The 10,237-nt window shown below is 30.8% G+C and overlaps 1 long non-coding RNA gene across 1 annotated transcript in view; it reads right to left on the reverse strand.

The window, feature by feature from the left end:
* Positions 1 to 9,967, reverse strand: part of LOC143070656 (uncharacterized) — a 32,265-nt gene extending 22,298 nt beyond the window's left edge. The window contains exon 1 of the long non-coding RNA XR_012976623.1: positions 9,804 to 9,967. This is a non-coding gene — a long non-coding RNA (uncharacterized LOC143070656). The remainder of the gene's footprint in view (positions 1 to 9,803) is intronic.
* Positions 9,968 to 10,237: the final 270 nt, after the last annotated feature.

Genomic DNA, 10,237 nt, shown 5'->3' on the forward strand with positions numbered 1-10,237 from the left:
AGTTGGTTGACCGTTATGGAATAACCGTTTCACAAATGATATCGGTTATGTTCCTTACGTCGTAACTACAATCCCCTTCCCTTTCATGAATGTGACCTACCGAATTAGACTATTTACCGGATTTGTAATCACATAAGCAACACGACGGGTGCCAAATGTGGAGCAGGATCTGCTTACACTTCCGGAGCACCTGAGATCACCCCTAGTTTTTGGTGGGGTTCGTGTTGTTTATTCTTTAGTTTTCTATGTTGTGTCATGTGTACTATTGTTTTTCTGTTTGTCTTTTTCATTTTTTGCCATGGCGTTGTCAGTTTGTTTTAGATTATGAGTTTGACTGTCCCTTTGGTATCTTTCGTCCCTCTTTTACGCCTTATCAAGTTGCCATGCATGGCGATGTCAGTGTTAATTAGGGGTTTCTTTACTTGTGCGTCATGAGTGTTTCTTTGTGTCTGTAGACTCTTTTTTGAAAGACAGACCCAACGGACAATGCATTAAAAAAAAATATATGATTTATCATTTTATATCAATCAACGAAGAATCAGGGGAGGGTCTAAAACGCAGAAATGGAAAACGCGGAAATGAAAAATGAGTGTATAATAACTAATATATTTGGAACCGCTAAAGCTTAATTCATAAATAAAACTGATTTTGAAAGCTAATATAATAGTCTATAAGATAGAATTAAAAAATATATATATTTGAATATGCTTTTTAACCGAAAAGTTGACCGGAAGGCTTTCTTAGTGCGACTCTGGCAACACATTTTTGAACATTAAAACTTAAATTCACGAAAAAGCATATAACCCGGTCAAAGTCTGTAAATTGACTCTTAAAGACATGTAAATGACAAATAATATGATATAAAGAAAAAAATAAATATATTGCTATAAAAGGACAAAAAGTTGACTGGAAGACCCCTTGTACACAAATATTGAAGTGAAATTTTCAACTTTGAATTAAAATTCATAAAAATTTATAAAGCCCGGTCAAAGTCTGTAAATTGACTCTGAAAGACATTTAAATGACAAATAATATGTTATAAAGAAAAAAATAAATGTATTACTATAAAAGGGCAAAAAGTTGACCTGAAGACCCCCTTGTACACAAATATTGAAGTGAAATTTTCAACTTTGAATTAAAATTCACAAAAATATAAAAAGCCCGGTCAAAGTCTGTCAATTGACTCTTAAAGACATTTAAATGACAAATAATATGATATAAAGAAAAAATAAATATATTACTATAAAAGGACAAAAAGTTGACCGGAAGTCACCCTTGTATACAAATGATGAAGTGAAATTTTCACTTTGATACTAAAATTCACAAAAATATGAAATGCCCGGTCAAAATCGAGAACGTAAACACGCTAAATGGCATGAAGTTTTGTATAAATTCTTGAAAGATAAAATTCCTAGAATAGATAAAAAACAAATTCCTTTTGTCATTGACCAAGAACCAGGTTTAAAAAAGGCTATTAGAGATACTTTTCCAAATTGTCCGATTATGTTTTGTTGGAATCATATAGAAGAAGATTTTAAATTCTGGTTAAAGGGCAAAGTGGATAGTGATAATATTAAAATTTATATAGATCATTTGAATCAGATGTGGCATTCTGATAATGAAGAAGAATTTTTGGGGAAAAAAAATGAAATTAACATCAAGATGGACTCCCGTAGTTTTAGAACATTTCAATAAACATATATCTCCGGCAATTCAAAATCACTCTGGTAAATGGTTAATTGAAAAATATCCCGACATGTTAGATCCTTATTCTGGAATAACAAACATTCTTTCCGAAAGTATAAATGCCGTTTTAAAAAGAGAAAATGATTGGAAAGAGCTACCAGTAGATTTACTGGCTTTGGGTTTTATTACATACAAAATTTTGAGAATTATGAAATGTTACGTGGACGTTCTGTTTTAGGAAATTATCATTTGAAAAAATTGTTTAGTAGAGCATTTATTTCACCATCAGATGTTATATTTCCAAAAAGAATTGTAAGTACTGATGAAGTAATTGAATACTTAAAAAACGACAAGCCACTTTTTCAGTCTAATTCTTTCCAATCTGACACTGATCCTTTAGGCAATTTAAATTCACAGGAAATCATAAAACAAACAAACTCTGATGAGAACACTAGTACTAATCAGGTCAAATAAGAAAATAATGAGGTAATAGCTAATCAACAACCTGTCATAAATTACCCGACAATTAGTACTGATAGCAGTCAACAAAGTTTGGCACGGTTTATTGTTGACAATATTTTAATTACTTTGGTTCCACAACAAGGTGCGTTTATTGTAAATGGCAGGAAAGGGAAATACTGTGTAACTCTTTTTCCAAAAGAAATATGTCAATGTGAATCCTCATCTACTTGTTTTCATATTTTGGCTGCAAAAATGAGTATAGGGTTAGAGCCAACAAAAACAGATAACGTCGTTAGTTTAAGGGCACTTTAAAACAAATAGCAAGAAAAAAATTGACAAAAAATCAGGAAGAAAACAACCAAGAGAAAATGATTATGGAATTGAATTCGAACCTGCGCCAGATTCACAATTTTCTATAAATACTCCTTCAAAGCAAAAATTGATGACAACACCTTCAACGAATGGTAGCACAAAACCTAATAAAACGCCTAAAATATCAACCGAATTTTCAACTCCTAAATCAAAAAAAAACTTGAACTAAGTGTAATCGAAGAATATGCAGAGGAAACAAATATTATAAAAAAAATCGACCGAAATTATTAATAAATCACTCCCTGTGAAAAAAAGAAAGATAGACGATATCAACTTAGATGAAATGGAAACCCCCACTAAAAAAACAAAAACTCTTTCAGATCTCCCGTGGATAGGTTATTGCAGTCAACAGCACAAACAAAATATTTTAAATAATCATTATCTATGTTCTGATATCATTATTTCAACGCAAAATCTTCTGAAAATTGAGTTTCCAGAAATAAATGGGTTCCAGGAAACAACTTTAGCGCCTGTTAAGGTAAATGGTAAATGGGTAAGTAAAACCGGTTTTCAATCACAAGAGTCACCAAGTGTACAAATACACCATTATGGTAATGCTCATTGGGTTTCGTCTCTTCAAACTAGAGATGGAAACATCTATCTTCTAGACAGCTTATCATTAAATTTAACAACTTCATTAGAATATCAATTAACGCAAATCTACGGTAAAGACAAGAAAAAATTAATAATAAGAATACCCGATGTCCAAAAACAACAACACAGCATAGATTGTGGACTTTTTGCAATTGCAAATGCTCTTGAATTTTGTCAATCTGGGATTAAAGGCGGTACTCATATCACATACGAGCAAAAAAATATGAGAGAACATTTAATTCATTGTCTTGAAAATGGTAAATCAGGGCTATTCTTATGACCAACACTAGGTTTCTTTATATGTCATGATCTATAGAAGTAGTTAAAAACGTATTGTTCCAACTTCTCTTGTATCCAAGAAACCTTTTAAGTAGATTTTGCGCACTAGTTTTCAAAACTTGAGTTCATAGGCTAACAAGTTATTAAAGTTTGAAAATTGTATTAAGTGTTGTACTTTTATGGTTATAGGTCCTGCACAACTTCGGTTTGCGTTCATGTCAGAAAAAAATGAGCCGCGTCTTTACGGTCACAAGACAAACATTTCTTGTCATAACCAATACTTTCTTTACGTGTATAGACATTTGATTAATAACCATTCATAATATAACAATGGGATTAAATTGTAATATAGATTACCGTCCTATGGTTCCTTCGTTAACATATAGTATTGGAGTGGGTCAAATAACTTGTCGTAGAGAAAAACATACCGATTTCCTTAAATGCAACTTATGTTTATGCGCGAATAATATGACCGAATTGTATGATTATATATAAGTGTACCAAGCCAGGACCATGTAGTCTGAGTGTTGCCATCTAGACGTTGTTTGGTTATATCTGTCTTTGGGTTACTGTCTCATTGCCGTTTAATAACATCATCTTTTATCATAACTCAAAACACATTTATGTTATGCTTGTGACGTGACTAACTTTCATGAATGTTGTTTGCGTAGACGATTGCCGATTTATTGAATGAAAAAAGAATGGAGAGCTATAACTATATAACTGGCTAATTCTTATATCAAAGATTCAAATTATGAAAAGAAAAAAGGACAAAAACCGACCAACAAATTAAAAAAAATAATAATTTAAAATTTAAAACAAAAGACACGTTGTTAATTGTAACAACTAGTTAATGTATCAAAACTGAAACAAAATAGAGAATGGAAACAGAGAAGTTGTCAAAGGGACAGCAGCTTGTTATATATACGTTCATAAGAACGGGTTTTCCGAAAAATTTTAGAAAACTATATCCAACTTGATATGTTACACAGAGTCGGTTCTTGATATATTATCAATTTCTATGATAAAATCAGAAAATTTATTGTGTGTGTTTATAACATGAATTTAAGATTAAAAACACAATGTACAAGGTGCTGATTGCCAGACCTCTATATTTAACCACACACGCTGGGATGGATTGATAACAATGTATGCTAGAGTTATCAGTCCTTAAAATAAATTTATTGCCAAGATTGGATTACCTCCCTTAAACCGGACTAATTCTTGGCAATGTAGCAAAATAACGTCAGCCAATCAGAAAACACGTTACATCCAGAATTAAATTATTTGATATTGATAAAACTTATTTTGAATGGGTTTCATAGTTTATGAGTACTTAGTTAAAACTTGAGTAACGCATTTAACAAAATTAATTGGTTAGCAATAACCGGTCCCGTTACGTGCGTACGTCGAGTTAGGTAGGTATGTCATTAAATTGATAATCTCTACCTGAACGTTATTTAATTTTATTAATGAGGTTATCTCTCATATAGTATATATATATATACATGTAGGATGAACAGTTCAAAAGAAAGTGTAGTTCATCTTCAATGTCTCCATTTTTGCAGCAAAGACAACTTTATATATATCTGTATTACCAAAGTCTATATAAACTATAGGTATACAATTATATCAACATCAATAATACATACATAAACACAGACTATGTGACAGCAGAAGGTGTTGTAATGATAAACAAACATTATTTTAACATTTTGGATCTAAGCTTAAAAATAAAGGCAACAGTAGTATACCGCTGTTCAAACTCATAAATCCATGGACAAAAAACAAAATCGGGGTAACAAACTAAAACTGACGGAAACGCATAAATATAAGAGGAGAACAACGACACAACACTACGATGGTACAGTAACTAACACACATAGAAACGGACCAAGCATCAGACAAAATCCCACGAGAATAACTAATATAACATCAAAACCAAATACATGAATTTGTGATAGACACGTCTTGTCGCAATGTCAATTTACACTCAAAAATAAGAGAAAACAAACGACGCAACGTTAAAACGTGTAACACACACAGAAACGAACTATAATATAACAATGGCCATATTCCTGACTTGGTACAGGACATTTTTAAAGGAAAAAATGGTGGGTTGAACCTGGTTTTGTGGCATGCCAAACCTCGCACTTTAATGGCAATGTTAAATATAACATAGAAATGACAACATAATATTACAGGACTACAATACAAATAAATAGGAAAACGTATTAGACAAAGAGACACATGATTAATGAATAACAAAAAGCATCAGGTTTAAAATTTAATACGCCAAAAACGCGCCTCGTCCACACAAGACTCACCAGTGACGCCCAGATATAAAAGATCGAGAGCGAAAAAAAGTACAAAGTTGTACAGCACTGAAGATCAAAAGTTGAAAAAGGTTGTGTCAAATACGGCTAAGTTTGTATGCTTGGGATAAGAACATCCTAATTATTTAGAACAATTAATGCTATTGCAAACAGTAAATTTTATCAAATGAATATAACAGATATACATAATGAAACTGAAGTATTAACTCATTACACAAAACAAACACGAATACATAATGAATGACCAACACAGAATAGACACACCCGACTCAGTCCAGGCCTCAACACAGTAAATAATGAAAATGACGTCACATACGACGGTGAAAAGGCATTAAAAATTACGTCACATACGATGGTGAAAAGGCATTAAAAATTTGAACATATGAAATTTCTGAAACAGCAGAAAAATTACGTCACATATGAAAAACTATATCTCAAAAGTAAGATAGAATTAGGATTGATTAAAGATTAAAATAGAACTAAATACTGATATTGCATTTAAACACAATGCATATTGCAATACTTATTAATAGTAGTTAACTATAATATGTATATGTGCAGATCTAATATAAATTTACCTAAATTACACAATTCTTTTACATTATTAGTACTCATCAGTTTAATAAATTTGTACATCGACGTTTTTTCCAATAAAATGGCTTAATATAAATTGTTCTAAAACCTTGAAAACGTGGACATTTGAGGATGAAATGAAACTCATCCTCTATATCATTTTTACAAAAAGTACATATTCTATTATTTCTTGTTATACCATAAAATCTTCCATTTTCTATAGCTAAGTTGTGGCTACTTAATCTTATTTTTGTTATACATTTTTTGTAAACATTTGGAATTGATTTGCATGAATAAAATTGCAGACAAAAATTATCTAACATATATTTATAATTAGAACATTTTGGAGACATATGCAACTGAGCATCAAGTTCTTGTTTTAGACAATCGTACAAACGTTACTTTATGACAGCAAAATATACATCAGGAAAGTCACAAATAAGGTTTTGGCTATACCATACATCCCCTAAACCAATAAGAAAAAGTTCGTTCTTTATAGAATACAACCAGTTACACTTATTATTTGGACATCTCTCTAATTCACAATATAAGTAGTTATAACAAGTTTTCAATATACAGTTTGAAGTATTTAGCAATTTAAACCAATATTTGAAAATCTTACATTTTCTTGCGAAAATAAGAGGCAATCTACCTAGTCCTTGATATATCATAACATTGTTAGTAGACCACCTAACACCAAGTATATTTTTACAATAGTTCATATGGACTATCTCTATTGCCGGGGCTTTATGTGCACCCCATATTTCGCTTGCATAACTCAATAAAGAATTTATATAAGTATCAAACAGTGATAACAAAGTGACATAGTTTAAACACATACTTTTCACATTTCTTCTGAAAGCAAACATTGTTTTCTACCTTGTTCTGACAATTTCTGTTGTAACATATTATATTTGCCATTAAAATTTTTAAAGTACATTAAGGTAAGTAAAATTATTAACAACTTCAATTTCCTTATTATCATGATACCATTTGTCATCAACATGAACTCTTCAAGCTTTCCTAAATACAACAATTTTAGTTTTATCAATCTTAACACTCAATGACCATTTTGATGTATACTCATATTATGTATCAAGCATATTTTGTAACCCCAAAACAGATTCTGAGAAAATAACCATATCATCAGCATACATAAGTAAAACTAAATTCAATTTTTTCATCTCATATGGTATGGCATTACTATTAATAAAAGCCATTTCACAATCGTTAACATATAATGAAAAAAATATGGGAGATAACACCTCTCCCTGCATCAAGCCCAATTCATTGGTAAAGTATTCAGAATTAAAACCATCAACACATACACAAGTAGACACATTGGTATACATAGATTTAATTACAGTTAAAAGTTTACCCTACTCTGCTTCGGTATTTCAAGATATCGCTCTCTTTCAATAGATAAAGTATGAGCACTTAACCTTAATTAACATAATGTTGATCTATCACATTTGGATTTGCATGGATCAACATATGAATGTCTTTTATTTTGTTTATATAGTATATTAAAAAAGTTTTTTTTTTCATTTTGACTGATGCCAGTCTCTTGCTTCTAAAAGGCTATGTCATTGATTCTCTCTTGAAAGGGTTTTAAATACATTTTAATATCAAAAGGATTTAGATTAATAAAATGAAATCCAAGTCCGGAAATAAACCATTTTGACAATTTATTTTTGATATTTGAATGTTTCTATATCTCAGTAAATTGGATTGAATACTGAACTTTTGCGTCATATCGATCAAATTACAAATGGAAGTTTTTAACGACCTTGACTGGCCATACAGCCCTTGCACGGTCGGTAAAATTATTTGACGATCCAATATATATATACTGGTCCAAGGACACAGTTATCGTCCTTTGGTTTTCATAGTCCCTAGTGTGAATAGTGTATAACTTGCATTTTTTTATACACTTTCCCAAATTATTTCTTGATACTTAATGCATGAAATATTAAGTAGGGGTGAAATGACAGTGAACGCAGGATCAATCATCAAAAATTCAAAATTCATCCAGACTAAAATTGTATCAACAATTTCATAATTCAAATCAGCGTAGTCCTTATTTTGTTGTGGCTGAGTAATAAATTAGAAAGGACATCTGTGTGTATAATAAGATTGAGTGCACACAATATTGCTATTGAAGGTTAATATTTAGGTTAACCCACTGATGAACTAGTGTGTAATGTATGTAAATCGGGCGAGGTAGAAGATGAAAATCACTTTTTAATGAAATGTGAAAAATCTTCTAACTACAGAATAAACTTTAAAACTATTATATTAAATATACTTCCTACATGTTGTAATGAAAATCAGCTAAATATTAAAAGTTGCATTAATAGTAATTCTTTAAAAGTCCTGAAAGTGAACAGTTCCTATATATATATATATACATAAATGTCTGGTATATAGAAATGAGATTTTAGCTTCTTAACTATAACACTCATTGTTATATTGTACTGAAATATGGGCCTTTGCCAATTATTGTTATTGTGTTTGTGCCAATAAGATATTTGTATTTTTATATCTGTTAAAAAAAAATGGGTGATGAATCTTTATGTTAAGTAGTGATTTGGTCCAGTTAAAAAAGATCAAAATTAGTTCGTCTGAAGCTGTCAAACTGAATTTTAGACCCCCTTAACACATAATTGTCAATATTTTGAGTTAGATCTGGTAGAAGTTTCTATAATCTTAGTATTATTTGTCCCAACAGCAGTATATACTACACGGTAAAAACTTTTTAGATAGAGTAGGTGCGATTTTTTTAATTTGAATTTATTGTCTAAAAGAAATGCACTGCGAAAAATACTGTGTTCTCGGGCCTACTAAATCCCAATACTTAACCACCGTTACTCATTTGCCTCGATAACCTGAATGACAAACTCGACACAAACTTCTATCATAATTTGATTGAATCAACTAATGTCGATATGCATGTGTTGTAACTAACATGTATATACATACATGTATACATTAGGATACTCGTGTAAAACTAGATTTTGAATTCCATCTTAAAATCCGCTTACGGCGAGCATTATTCCAACTTCCGTACCACGTCTTGATAACGGAAACATGACGAAGTCCATAGATGCTACAAACCTTCATTTTCTAATTCATATTTGTTTTTTTGTTCATTATACTGTACATAAATCAGGCCATTAGTTTTCTCGTTTGAATTAATTTACATTTGTCAATTCGGGGCCTTTTATAGCTAACTATATGGTATGAGTTTTTACTCATTGTTGAAGACCGTACGGTGACCTATAGTTGACAATTTCGGTGTCATTTGGTCATTTGTGGTGAGTTGTCTCATTGGCAAGCATATACCACATTTTTTTTTAATTACACATAACATTTTAGTTTGCATTGCTTCATGTAACAACGATAAAAACGTTTTTCAGAATAATTTACAAGTAAAATAATTAAAGAAAAGTTTAAATTATTTATAGGAAAATTTTGTTTAAGAAAAAGACTTTGACTTACGTAATGTTGACTCCATTAATAATTCCTTCTGAAATGGCTTTGTCAATTGCAATTGTGGCCGCTGCCGCATTGTTTTCAAAACCAAGTCTTGGATGTCTGAATGGACTCATCATTCCAAGTTTAATGTTCTTATTCGCAATTAGCTTAAATATTAATAACATTAAAACTCCTTTGAATAAACCAAACATAACTGTTATGTTATTTTTCTACATTAGATATTGCATAAAAAATAATGAATTGGAAATATTTGGAAACTGTCTACCAACTCCTAGTGGTGGAGTTTAGTAGTAGTGGATTTGTAATGTAATTAATTGTCTAAAGGTAGGAATATACAATGCAATCCAAAAGATAATCACGTGATAGGATTATACTGACGAATAAGAAACGATTTCTAGTTATTTTTTTACCAATATGATATAGATTATTTAAGCTTC

The sequence above is a fragment of the Mytilus galloprovincialis genome, chromosome 4 (assembly GCF_965363235.1).
Source record: "Mytilus galloprovincialis chromosome 4, xbMytGall1.hap1.1, whole genome shotgun sequence".
NCBI classification, from domain to species: Eukaryota; Metazoa; Mollusca; class Bivalvia; order Mytilida; family Mytilidae; genus Mytilus; species Mytilus galloprovincialis.